Consider the following 14,347-nt stretch of genomic DNA (forward strand, 5'->3'; position numbering starts at 1 on the left):
GAGGGGGCATCTCACTTCATATACGGGATAATTTCCATTCGTCTTAGTTTTTAACGATGCTGCCTTATTTCCAGTTGAAAATGCTTATTTTTAAATTTAATTGGGATAAAAAGTCAAAGTCTAGCATAAAGAGCAAGGTATTTAGGAGGGTGCAGTTCACTTCATATACCGGATAATTTCTATGCGTCTTAGTTTTTAATGATGCTCCTTATTTCCAGTTGAAAATGCTTATTTTTAAATTAAATTTGATTGAAAAGTAAAAGTGGAGCATAAAGAGCAAGGTTTTTCGGAGGGGGCAGCTCTCTTAATATACGGGTTAATTTGCATTTGTATTAGTTTTTAAATATACTACTTATATCCAGTTGAAAATGCTTATTTTTTAATTTAATTGGGATGAAAAGTCAAAGTCAAGTATGAAGGGCAAGATAGTTCGGAGGGGGGTAGCTCTCTTAATATACGTGAGAATTTGCATTCGCCTTAATTTTTAACGAGGCTTCGTATTTCCAGTTGAAAATGCTTATTTTTTAATTTAATTGGGAAGAAAAGTCAAAGTCCAGCATAAAGAGCAAGGTATTTTGGAGGGACAGCTCACTTCATATCCGGGATAATTTCCATTCGTCTTAGTTTTTAACGATGCTCCTTATTTCTAGTTGAAAATGCTTATTTTTTAATTTAATTGGGATAAAAAGTCAAAGTCTAGCATAAGGAGCAAGGTATTTTGGAGGGGGCAGCTCACTTCATATGAGAGATAATTTGCATTCTTCTTAGTTTTTAAAGATGCTCCTTATTTCTAGATGAAAATACTTATTTTTTAATTTAATTGGGGTGAAAAGTCAAAGTCTAGAATAAAGAGCAAGATATTTTGGTCGGGGCAGCTCGCTTCATATACGGGATAATATGCAGTTGTCTAAGTTTTTATAGATTCTCCTTATTTCCAGTTGAAAAAGCTTATTTTTTTAATATAATTGTGATTAAAAGTCAAAGTTTAGAATAACTATCAAGTTATTTAGGTGGGTGCAGCTCACTTCATATTCGTGATAATATACATTCGTCTTATTTTTTACAGATTATAATGTTTTTAAGTTGAAACTGATTATTTTTTTATTTAATTGGGATGAACTCTCAGTCTAGCATATAGCATGATATTTCAGATTGGGCAGCTCAATTCATATACGGGATAATTTTCATTCGTCTCAGTTTTTAACGATTCTCCTTATTTCTAGTTGAAAATTATTATTTTTAAATTAATTGGGATGAAAAGTGAAATTCTAGCATAAAGAGCAAGATATTTCGGAGTGGGCCGCTCGCTTCATATACGGGGTAATTTGTATTCGTCTTAGTTTTTAATGATGCCCCTTATTTCTAGTTGAAAATGCTTATTTTTTAACTTAATTGAGATGAAAAGTCAAAGTCTAGCATACAGAGCAAGGTATTTTGGAGGGGTATCTCACTTCATATACGGGATAATTTCCATTCGTCTTAGTTTTTAACGATGCTCCTTATTTCTTGTTTAAAATGCTTGTTTTTTCATTTAATTGTGATGAAAAGTCAAAGTCCAGCATAAGAAGCGAGGTCTTTAGGAGGGTACAGATTACTTCATATACCGGATAGTTTCGAGGCGTCTTAGTTTTTAATGATGATTCTTATTTCCAGGTGAAAATTCTTAGTTTTTAATTTATTAGTGATAAAAATGCAAAGTCTAGAATAAAGGGTAAGGTGTTTTGGAGGGGGCAGCTCGCTTCATATACGGGATAATTCCCAGTCGTCTTAGTTTTTAATGCTACTCCTTATTTCCAGTTGAAAATGCTTATATTTTAATTTAATTGGTATAACAAGTCAGTCTAGCATAAAGGGCAAGGTATTTTGAAGGGGGGCAGTTCACTTCATATACGGGATAATTTCCATTCGTCTTAGTTTTTAACGATTCTCCTTATTTCCAGTTGAAAATGCTTAATTTTTAATTTAATTGGGATGAAAAGTCAAAGTCTAGCATAAAGAGCAAGGTAATTTGGAGGGGGAAACTAGGTTCATATACGGAATAATTTTTCTTCGCCTTAGATATTAACGATGTTCCTTATTTCTAGTTGAAAATGCTTATTTTTAGTTTAATTGAGATGAAAAGTCACAGTCTAGCAAAAAGAGCAAGGTATTTAGGAGGGGGCAGCTCGCTTTATATACCGGATAATTTCTATTCGTCTTAGTTTTTAATGATGCTTCTTATGTCCAGGTGAAAATGCTTATTTTTTAATTTACTTGGTATGAAAAGGCAAAGTCTAGCATAAAGGGTAAGGTGTTTCGGAGGGGGCAGCTCGCTTCGTATACGGGATAATTTGCATTCGTCTTACTTTTTAATGCTGCTACTTATATCCAGTTGAAAATGCTTATATTTTAATATAATTGGTATGACAAGTAAAAGTCTATCATAAATGGCAAGGTATTTTGTATGTGTGCCGTTCACTTAATATATGGGATAATTTCCATTAGTCTTAGTTTTTAAAGATTCTCCTTGTTTACAGTTGAAAATGCTTGATTTTTAATTTAATTATGATGAGAAGTCAAAGTTTAGCATAAAGAGCAATGTGTTTCGGAGGGGGTCGCTCGCTTCGTATAAGGGATAATTAGCAGTCGTCTTACTTATTAATGATGCTTCTTATATCCAGTTGAAAATGCTTATTTTTTAATTTAATTGGGATAAACAGTCAAAGTCTAGACTAAATGACAAAGTAGTTCGGAGGGCGGTAGCCCACTAAGTATACGGGGTAATTTGTATTCGTCTTAGTTTTTTACGATGCTCCTTATTTCTAGTTTAAAATGATTATTTTTTAATTTAAGTGGGTGGAAAAATCAAATTCGAGCATAAAGATCAAGGTTTTGAGGAGGGTGGAGCTCACTTCATATCCGGTATAATTTGCAGTAATCTTAGTTGTTAATGATGCTACTTTTTTTACGTTGAAAATGATTATTTTTTAATTTAATTGGGATAAAAAGTCAAATATAGCATAAATAGCAACGTGTTTCTGAGGGGACAGCTCACTTAAAATACGTGATAATTTCAATTCGTCTTAGTTTTTAACAATGCTCCTTATTTCTGGTTGAAAACGCTTATTTTTTAATTTAATTGGGTTGAAAAGTCGAAGCCAAGAATAAAGAGAAATGTATTTAGGAGGGTTCAGTTCACTTCGTATAACGCATAGTTTCTATTTGTCTTAGTTTTTAATGATGCTCCTTATTTCCAGTTGAAAATACTTATTTTTTAATTTAATTGGGATGAAAAGTCAAAGTCTAGCATAAAGGACAAGGTGTTTCGGAGGGGCAGCTCGCTTCATATACGGGATAATTTGCATTCGTCTTACTTTTTAATGATGCTCCTTATTTCCAATTGAAAATGCTTATTTTTTAATTTAATGGGGAAGAAAAGTCAAAGTCTAGCATAAAGAGCAATGTATTTTGGTGGGGGCAGCTCACTTCATATACGGGATAATTTCCATTCGTCTTGGTTTTTAACGATTCTCCTTATTTTTAGTTGAAAATGCTTATTTTTAATTTAATTGGGATGAAAAGTCAGTCTAACATAGAGCATGATATTTCGGATGGGGCAGCTCACTTCATATACGGGATAATTTCCATTCGTCTTAGTTTTAACGATGCTCCTTATTTCTAGTTGAAAATGATTATTTTTTTATTTAATTGGGATGAAAAGTCAAAGTCTAGCATAAAGTGCAAGATATTTCGGAGGGGGCCGCTCGCTTCATATACGGGATAATTTGCATTCGTCTTAGTTTTTAATGATGCTTCTTATTTCCAGTTGAAAATGCTTATTTTTTAATTTAATTTGGATGATAAGTCAAAGTCCAGCATAAAGATCAAGTTATTTAGGAGGGGGCATATCTCTTCAAATAGTAATAATTAACGATTATCCTTACTTCCTGTTTAAAATGCTTGTTTTATAGTTTAATTGTGATGAAAAGTCAAAGTCTAGCATAAGAAGAGATGTCGTTAGGAGGGTACCGAATATTTCATATACCGGATAATTTCTATGCGTCTTAGTTTTTAATGATGCTCCTTTTTTCCGATTGAAAATGCTTAGTTTTAAATTATTTTTAACGATGCTCCGTATTTCCAGTTGAAAATGCTTATTTTTTAATTTAATTGGGATGAAAAGTCGAAGTCCAGCATAAAGAGCAAGGTATTTTGGAGGGACAGCTCACTTCATATCCGGGATAATTTCCATTCGTCTTAGTTTTTAACGATGCTTCTTATTTCTAGTTGAAAATGCTTATTTTTTAATTTAATTGGGATGAAAAGTCATAGTCTAGCATAATGATCAAGGTATTTCAGAGGGGGCAGCTCTCTTCATATACGAGATAATTTCCATTTGTCTTAGTTTTTAAAGATCCTCCTTATTTCTAGATGAAAATACTTATTTTTTAATTTAATTGGGGTAAAAAGTCATAGTCTAGCATAAAGAGCAAGATATTTCGGTGGGGGCAGCTCGCTTCATATACGGGATAATTTGCATTCATCTTAGATCTTAACGATGCTCCTTATTTCTAGTTTAAAATGCTTATTTTTAATTTAAATGAGATGAAAAAGTCAAAGCCCTTAATTCAGATAGAGGTAATTTAGGTTTGTACCGTTCACTTGATATACCGAATACTTTCGCTGCGTCGTAGTTTTTAATGATTCTCATTATTTCTAGGTGAAAATGATTAGTTTTTAATTTATTAGGAATAAAAATGCAAAGTCTATCATAAAGGGTAAGGTGTTTCCGAGGGGGCAGCTCTCTTCATATACGGGATAATTTGCATTCGTCTTACTTTTTAATGATGCTCCTTATATCCAGTTGAAAATGCTTATTTTTTAATCTAATTGGGATAAAAAGTCAAAGTCTAGCATAAAGAGCAAGGTATTTTGAAGGGGGGCAGTTCACTTCATATACGGGATAATTTCCATTCGTCTTAGTTTTTAACGATGCTCCTTATTTCTAGTTGAAAATGATTATTTTTTAATTTAATTATGATGAAAAGTCAAAGTTTAGAATAAATAGCACGGTATTTAGGAGGGTGCAGTTCAATTCATATACCGGATAATTTCTATTCGTCGTAGTTTTAAACGATGCTCCTTATTTCTAGTTGAAAATGCTTATTTTTTAATTTAATTGGGATGAAAAGTCACAGTCTAGCATAAAGAGCAAGGTATTTCGGAGGGGGCAGCTCACTTCATATACGGGATAATTTCTATTCGTCTTAGATCTTAACGATGCTCCTTATTTCTAGTTGAAAATACTTATTTTTTAATTTAATTGGGATGAAAAGTCAAAGTCTAGCATAAAGAGCAAGGTATTTCGGAGGGGGCAGCTCGCTTCATATACGGGATAATTTGCAATCGTCTTAGTTTTTAACAATGTTCATTATTTTCGAAAAAATTAAAATCATGGGGAGATTCAGTTCAGAATCAACCTGCACTGCCACTCTTCACAAAAGCCAAAGCCAATTTTGATGGGATTTCAAAGTCAAAGTCTAGCATAAAGAGCAAGGTATTTCGGAGGGGTCATCTCACTTCATATACGGGATAGTTTCCATTCGTCTAAGTTTTTAACGATGCTCCTTATTTCTAGTTGAAAATGCTTATTTTGTAACTTAATTGGGATGAAAAGTCAAAGTCTAGCAAAAAGTGCAAGGTGTTTCGGAGGGGGCATCTCTCTTCATATACGGGATAATTTGCAGTCGTCTTAGTTTTTAATGATGTTCCTTATTTACAGTTGTAAGTGCTTATTTTTTAATTTAATTGGGATGAAAAGTCAAATTCTAGCATAAAGACCAAAGTATTTAGGAGGGGGGCAGCTCACTAAATATACGAGTTAATTTGCATTCATCTTAGTTTTTAACGATGCTCCTTATTTCCAGTTGAAAATGATTATTTTTTAATTTAATTGGGGGGAAAAGTCAAAGTCTAGCATAAAGAGCAAGGTATTGTGGAGGCAGTAGCTCACGTCATATACGGTATAATTTGCAGTAATCTTAGTTGTTACTGATGCTCCTTGTTTTCATATGAAAATGATTATTTTTTAATTTAATTGTGATGAAAGTCAAATCTAGAATAAATAGCAAGGTGTTTCGGAGTGGGTATATCACTTCATATAATGTATAATTTCCATTCGTCTTAGTTTTTATCGATGCTCCTTATTTGTGGTTGAAAATGCTTATTTTTTAATTTAATTGGGATGAAAAGTCAAAGTCTAGCATAAAGAGCAAGGTATTTAGGAGGGTGCAGTTCACTTTATATACCAGATAATTTCTATTCGTCTTAGTTTTTAACGATGCTCCTTATTTCTAGTTGAAAATGCTTATTTTTTAATTTAATTTGGATGAAAATTCAGTCTAACAAAGAGCATGCTATTTCGGATCGGGCAGCTCACTTCATATACGGTATAATTTCTATTCGTCTTAGTTTTTAACGCTGCCCCTTATTTCTTGTTAAAAATGCTTATTTTTTTAATTTAATTGGGATGAAAAGTCATAAGTCTAGTAAAAAGAGCACGGTATTTCGGAGGGGGTATTTTACTTCATACACGGGATAATTCGCATTCGTCTTAGTTTTTAAAGAATATTCTTATATCTATTTGAAAATTTATATTTTTTAATTTTATTGGGATGAAAAGTCAAAGTCCAGCATAAAGAGCAAGGTATTTTGGAGGGGGCATCTCACTTCATATACGGGATAATTTCCATTCGTCTTAGTTTTTAACAATGCTCCTTATTTCTGGTTGAAAATTCTTATTTTTTAATTTAATTGGGATGAAAAGTCAAAGTCCAGCATAAAGAGCAGGTTATTTAGGAGGGGGCAGCTCCCTTCAAATACGGGATAATTTCAATTCGTCTTTGGTTTTAACGATGCTCCTTATTTCTAGTTGAAAATTCGTATTTTTTAATTTAATTTGGATGAAAAGTCGAAGTCTAGCATAAAAAGCAATGTCGTTTGGAGGGTGTCGTTCACTTCATATACCGGATAATATCTATTTGTCTTAGTTTTAATGATGCACCTTATTTCCAGTTTAAAATACTTATTTTTAAATTAAATTTGAATGAAAAGTCAAAGTGTAGAATAAAGGGAAAGGTGTTTTTGAGGGTGACGCTCTCTTCATATACGGGTTAATTCGAATTTGTATTAATTTTTAATGATAATACTTATATCCAGTTGAAAATGCTTATTTTTAATTTAATTGGGATGAAAAGTCAAAGTCTAGTATAAAGGGCAAGGTAGTTCGGAGGGGGGTAGCTCACTACATATACGTTATAATTTCCATTCGTCTTAGTTTTTAACGAGGATTAGAATTTCAAGTTGAAAATGCTTATTTTTTAATTTAATTGGGAAGAAAATTAGAAGTCCAGCAAACAGAGCGCGGTATGGTGGAGGGACAGTTCCCTTGATATACGGGATGATTTCCATTCGTCTTAGTTTTTAACGATGCTCATTATATCCATTTTAAAATGCTTATTTTTTTAATTTATTTGGTATGAAACGTAATAGTCTAGCTTAATGATCAAGGTACTTCGGAGGGGGCAGCTTTCTTCATATGAGAGATAATTTCAATTCTTCTTAGTTTTAAAAGATCATCATTATGTCTAGTTGAAAAAAATTATTTTTTAATTTAATTTGGGTGAAAAGTCAAAGTCTAGCAAAAAGATCAAGGTATTTCGGAGGGGGCAGCTCGATTCATATAAGGGATAATTTGCAGTCGTCTAACTTTTTATTGATGCTACTTATATCAATTTTAAAATGCTTATTTTTTTTTAAATTTAATAGGGATGAAAAGTCATAGTCTAGCATAAAGATAAAGGTACTTCGGAGGGGGCATCTTACTTCATATGAGGGATAATTTCCATTCGTCTTAGTTTTTAAAGATGCTCCTAATTTCTAGTTGAATATAATTATTTTTTAATTTAATTGTGATAAAAAGTCATAGTCTAGAATAAGGATCAAGGTATTTAGGTCGTTGCATCTCACTTCATATACGGGATAATTTGAATTCGTCTTAGTTTTTAAAGATGCGACTTATTTCTGGTTGAAAACGCTTATTTTTTAATTTAATTGGGATGAAAAGTCAAAGTCTAGCATAAAGAGCAAGGTATTTAGGAGGGTGCAGTTCACTTTATATACCGGATAATTTCTATTCGTCTTAGTTTTTAACGATGCCCCTTATTTCTAGCTGAAAATGCTTATTTTTTAATTTAATTGGGATGAAAAGTCAGTCTAACATAGAGCATGATATTTCGGATGGGGCAGCTCACTTCATATACGGGATAATTTCCATTCGTCTTAGTTTTTAACGATGCTCCTTTTTTCTAGTTGAAAATGTTTATTTTTTAATTTAATTGGGGGGAAAAGTCAAAGTCTAGCATAAAGATCAAGGTATTTTGGAGGGGGTAGCTCGCTTCATATACGGGATAATTTGCATTCGTCTTAGTTGTTAATGATGCTCCTTGTTTTCAGTTGAAAATGATTATTTTTTAATTTAATTGTGATGAAAGTCAAAATCTAGAATAAAGAGCAAGGTAATTCGGAGGGGGTATCTCTCTTAATATACGGGATAATTTCTATTCGTCTTAGTTTTTAACGATACTCCTTATTTCTTGTTGAAAATTATTATTTTTTAATTTAATTGGTATCAAAGTCAAAGTCTAGCATAATGAGAAAGGTATTTATGAGGGTGAAGGTCAATTTATGTACCACATAATTTCTATTCGTCTTAGTTTTTAATGATGCCCCTTATTTATAGTTAAAAATGCTTATTTTTTAATTTAATTTGGATGAAAAGTCAAAGTCTAACAAAGAGCATGCTATTTCGGATCGTGCAGTTCACTTCATGTACCGTATAATTTCTATTCGTCTTAGTTTTTAACGCTGCTCATTATTTCTTGTTAAAAATGCTTATTTTTTTAATTTAATTGGGATGAAAAGTCAAAATCTAGCATAAAGAGCAAGATATTTTGGAGGGGGCAGCTCGCTTCATATACGGGATAATTTGCATTCGTCTTAGTTTTTAATGAAGCTCCTTATTTCTAGTTGAAAATGTTTATTTTTTAATTTAATTGGGATGAAAAGTCAAAGTCCAGCATAAAGAACAAGGTATTTCGGAGGGGGTATCTCACTTCATATACGGGATAATTTCCATTCGTCTTAGTTTTTAATGAAGCTCCTTATTTCTGGTTGAAAATGCTTATTTTTTAATTTAATTGGGATGAAAAGTCAAAGTCCAGCATAAAGAGCACGGTATTTCATAGGGGGCAGCTCACTTCATATACGGAATAATGTCAATTCGGCTTAGTTTTTAACGATGCTCCTTATTTCGAGTTGAAAATGATTATTTTTTAATTTAATTGGGATGAAAAGTCGAAGTCAAGCATAAAAAGCAAGGTAGTTTGGAGGGTGCAGGTCACTTAATAGAGGGGATAATATCGCGGTGAATGAGTTTTAATGATTCTTGTATTGTCCAGTTTAACATAAATATTTATAATATAATTATGGATGAATATGATAATTGGTTATTACATGATCATTTGTTTCGGAGGGGGCAGTTAGAGGAGAATAATGTTTAAAACGAGGTTGTATTAGTTTTTAAATCTAATACATATATCCAGTTGAAAATGCTTATTTTTTAATTTACTTGGTATGAAAAGTCAAAGTATAGCATGAAGTGCAAGGTAGTTTTGAGGGGGGTAGCTCACTTCATATACGGGATAATTTACATTCGTCTTCGTTTTTAATGATGCTCCTTATTTCCAGTTGAAAATGCTTATTTTTTAATTTAATTGGGAATAAAAGTCGAAGTCAAGCATAAAGAGCGAGGTATTGCGGAGGGACAGTTCCCTTGATATACGGGATGATTTCCATTCGTCTTAATTTTTAACGATGTTCCTTATTTCGAGTTGAAAATACTTATTTTTTAGTTTATTTGGGATAAAACGTCAAAGTCTAGCATAAGGAGCAAGGTATTTCAGAGGGGGCAGCTTACTTCATATGAGAGATAATTTCCATTCTTCTTAGTTTTTAACGATGCTCCTTATTTCTAGTTGAAAATGCTTATTTTTTAATTTAATTGGGATAAAAAGTCATAGTCTAGCATAAGGATCAAGGTATTTCGGTGGGGGCAGCTCACTTCATATACGGGATAATTTCCATTCGTCTTAGTTTTTAACGATGCTCCTGATTTCTAGTTGAAAATGCTTATTTTTTAATTTAATTGGGATGAAAAGTCAAAGTCTAACAAAGACCATGTTATTTCGGATGGGGCAGCTCACTTCATATAAGAGGTAATTTGTATTCGTCTCAGTTTTTAAAGATTCCCCTTTTTTATATTTGAAAATGTTTATTTATTAATTTAATTGTGGGGAAAAATCAAATTCTAGCATAAAGATCGCGGTCTTTTGGAGGCAGGAGATCACTTCATATACGTGATAATTTGCAGTCATCTTAGTTGTTAATGATGCTCCTTATTTTCAGTTGAAAATGCTTATTTTTTAATTTAATTGGGATGAAAAGTCAAAATCTAGCATAAAGAGCAAGGTATTTCGGAGGGGGTATCTCACGTAATATACGGTATATTTTCTATTCGTCTTAGTTTTTAACGATACTCCTTATTTCTTGTTGAAAATGCTTATTTTTTAATTTAATTGGGATGAAAAGTCAAAGTCTAGCATAAAGAGCAAGGTATTTAGGAGGGTGCAGTTCACTTTATATACCACATAATTTCTATTTGTCTTAGTTTTTAATGATGCCCCTTATTTATAGTTGAAAATGCTTATTTTTTAATTTAATTGGGGTGAAAAGTCAGTCTAACATAGAGCATGCTATTTCGGATCGGGCAGCTCACTTCATATACGGGATAATTTCCATTCGTCTTAGTTTTTAACGATGCTCCTTATTTCTAGTTGAAAATGCTTATTTTTTTAATTTAATTGGGATGAAAAGTCAAAGTCTAGCATAAAGAGCAAGTTATTTTGGAGGGGGCAGCTCACTTCATATACGGTATAATTTCCATTCATCTTAGTTTTTAACGATGCTCCTAATTTCTGGTTGAAAATGCTTATTTTTTAATTGAATTGGGATGAAAAGTCAAAGTCAAGCATAAAGAGCACGGTATTTAGGAGGGGTCAGCTCGCTTCATATACGGAATAATTTAAATTAGTCTTACTTTTTAAAGATGCTACTTATATCCAGTTGAAAATGAGTATTTTTTAATTTAATTTGGATGAAAAGTCGAAGTCTTGCATGAAAAGCAATGTATTTTGGAGGGTTTAGGTCTCTTCATATACGGGATAATATCTATTTGTCTTAGTTTTAATGATGCTACTAATTTCCAGTTGAAAATACTTATTTTTTAATTTAATTTGGATGAAAAGTCAAAGTCGAGCATAAAGGGCACGGTTTTTATGAGGGGGTAGCTCTCTTCATATACGGTATAATTTGCATTCGTCTTATTTTTTAACGATGCTCCTTATTTCCAGTTGAAAATGCTTATTTTTTAATTTACTTGGGATGAAAAGTCATAGTCTAGCATAAGGATCAAGTTATTTCGGTGGGGGCACCTTACTTCAAATAGAGATAATTTCCATTCATCTTAGTTTTTACAGATGCTCCTTACTTCCAATTGAAAATGCTTATTTTTTAATTTAATTGTGGTGATAAGTCGAAGTCCAGTATAAGGAGCAAGTTATTTAGCTGGGGGCAGCTCACTTCAAATACGGGATAATTTCCATTCGCCTTTGGTTCTAACGATGCTCCGTACTTTCTGTTGAAAATGCTTATTTTTTAGTTTAATTGGGGTGAAAATTCGAAGTCTAGCATAAGAAGTACGGTATCTAGGTGGGGGCTGCTCACTTTATATACCGGATAATTTTTATTTGTCTTTGGTTCTATTGACGCTCCTTATTTCCAGTTGAAAAAGCTTATTTTTTAATTTAATTGGGATGAAAATTCAAAGTCTAGCATAAGGGGCACGGTATCTCGGAGGGGGACAGCTCACTTCATATACGGGATGATGTCCATTCGTCTTAGTTTTTAATGATGCTTTTTTTTTCTAGGTGAAAATGAATATTTTTTAATTTAATTGGGATGAAAAGTCAAAGTCTAGCATAATGAGCAAGGTATTTCGGAGGGGGCAGCTCACTTCATATACGTGATGATTTCCCTTCGTCTTAGATTTTAAAGATGCTCATTATTTCTAGTTGAAAATACTTATTTTTGAATTTAATTGGGGTGAAAAGTCAAAGTCTAGCATAAGGCGCACTATATTTTGGAGGGGGCAGCTCACTTCATATACGGGATAATTTGAATTTGTCTAAGTTTTTATAGATGCTCCTTATTTCCAGTTGAAAAAGCTTATTTTTTTAATTTAATTGGGATGAAAAGTCAAAGTCTAGCATAAGGAGCAAGGTATTTTGGAGGGACAGTTCCCTTGATATACGGGATAATTTCCATTCTTCTTAGTTTTTAACGATGCTCCTTATTTCTAGTTGAAAATGCTTATTTTTTAATTTAATTGGGATAAAACGTCATAGTCTAGCATAAAGATCAAGGTACTTCGGAGGGGGCAGCTCTCTTCATATACGGGATAATATCTATTCGTCGTAGTTTTTAATGATGCTCTTTATTTCTAGTTGGAAATGCTTATTTTTTTAATTTAATTGGGGTGAAACGTCAAAATCCAGCATAAGGAGCAATATAATTCGGAGGGGGTAGCTTACTTCACATACGGGATAATTTCTATTCGTCTTAGTTTTTAACGATGCTCCTTATTTCTAGTTGAAAATGCTTATTTTTTAATTTAATTGGGATGAAAAGTCAAAGTCTAGAATAAAGAGTAAGGTAATTCGGAGGATGCAGTTCGCTTCATATACCGGATAATTTACATTCGTCTTAGTTTTTAATGATTCTCTTTTCCTCTAGTTAAAAATGATTATTTTTTAATTTAATTGGGTTGAAAAGTCAAAGTTTAGCATAAAGAGTAAGGTGATTCGGAGGGGGCAGCTCGCTTCATATAAGGGATAATTTGTCATTCGTCGTAGTTTTTAATGATGCTCTTTATTTCCAGTTGAAAAAGCTTATTTTTTAATTTAATTGGAGTGTAAAGTCAGTCTAACATAAAGAGCGTGGTTTTTCGGAGGGGCAGCTCGCTTCATATACGGGATAATTTGCATTCGTCTTAGTTTTTAACGATGCTCCTTATTTCAAGTTGAAAATGATTATTTTTTAATTTAATTGGTATGAAAAGTCAAAGTCGAGCATAAAGAGCAAGGTATTTAGGTGGAGGCAGCTCACTTCACATACGTGATGATTTCCCTTCGTCTTAGATCTTAATGATGCTCCTTATTTCAATCTGAAAATGCTTATTTTTAATTTAATTGGGGTGAAAAGTCGAAGTCTAGCATGAAGAGCAATGTATTTAGGAGGGTGCAGTTCAATTCATATACCGCATATTTTCCATTCGTTGTAGTTTTTAAAGATGCTCCTTATTTCCAGTTGAAAATATGTAATTTTTTGTTTAATTGGGGTGAAAAGTCGAAGTCTAAAATTAAGAGTACGATATTTCGGAGGGGGCAGCTGGCTTCATATACCGAATGATTTGCATTCGTCTTAATTTTTAATGATTCTTCTTACTTCTAGTTGAAAATGCTTTTTTTTAAATTTAATTGGGGTAAAAAGTCAAAGTCTAGAATAAAGAGCAAGGTATTTTGGAGGGAGCAGTTCCCTTCATATACGGGATAATTTCCATTCGTCTTAGTTTTTAACGATGCTTTTTATTTCTAGTTGAAAATGCTTATTTTTTAATTTAATTGGGATAAAAAGTCCAAGTCTAGCATAAGGAGCAAGGTATTTAGGTGGGTGAAGCTCACTTCATATACGGGATGATTTCCATTCGTCTTAGTTCTTAACGATTCTGCTTACTTCTAGCTGTAAATGCTTTTTTTTAAATTTAATTGGGATGAAAAGTCAAAGTCTAGCATAAAGAGCAAGGTATTTAGGAGGGTGCAGCTCGCTTCATATACCGGATAATTTCTATTCGTCTTAGTTTTTAACGATGCTCCTTATTTCCAGTTGAAAATGCTTATTTTTAAATTTAATTGGGATGAAAAGTCAAAGTCTACCATAAAGAGCAAGGTGTTTCGGAGGGGGCAGCTCGCTTTATATACGGGATAATTTGCATTCGTCTTAGTTTTTAATGATGCTCCTTATATCCAGTTGAAAATGCTTATTTTTTAATTTAATTGGGATGAAAAGTCAAAGTCTAGCATAAAGAGCAATGTATTTCGGATGGGGGTAGCTCACTTCATATACGGGATAGTTT

Source organism: Artemia sp. Qi Xiang Cuo, chromosome 4 (genome assembly GCF_049724085.1).
Source record: "Artemia sp. Qi Xiang Cuo chromosome 4, ASM4972408v1, whole genome shotgun sequence".
NCBI classification, from domain to species: Eukaryota; Metazoa; Arthropoda; class Branchiopoda; order Anostraca; family Artemiidae; genus Artemia; species Artemia sp. Qi Xiang Cuo.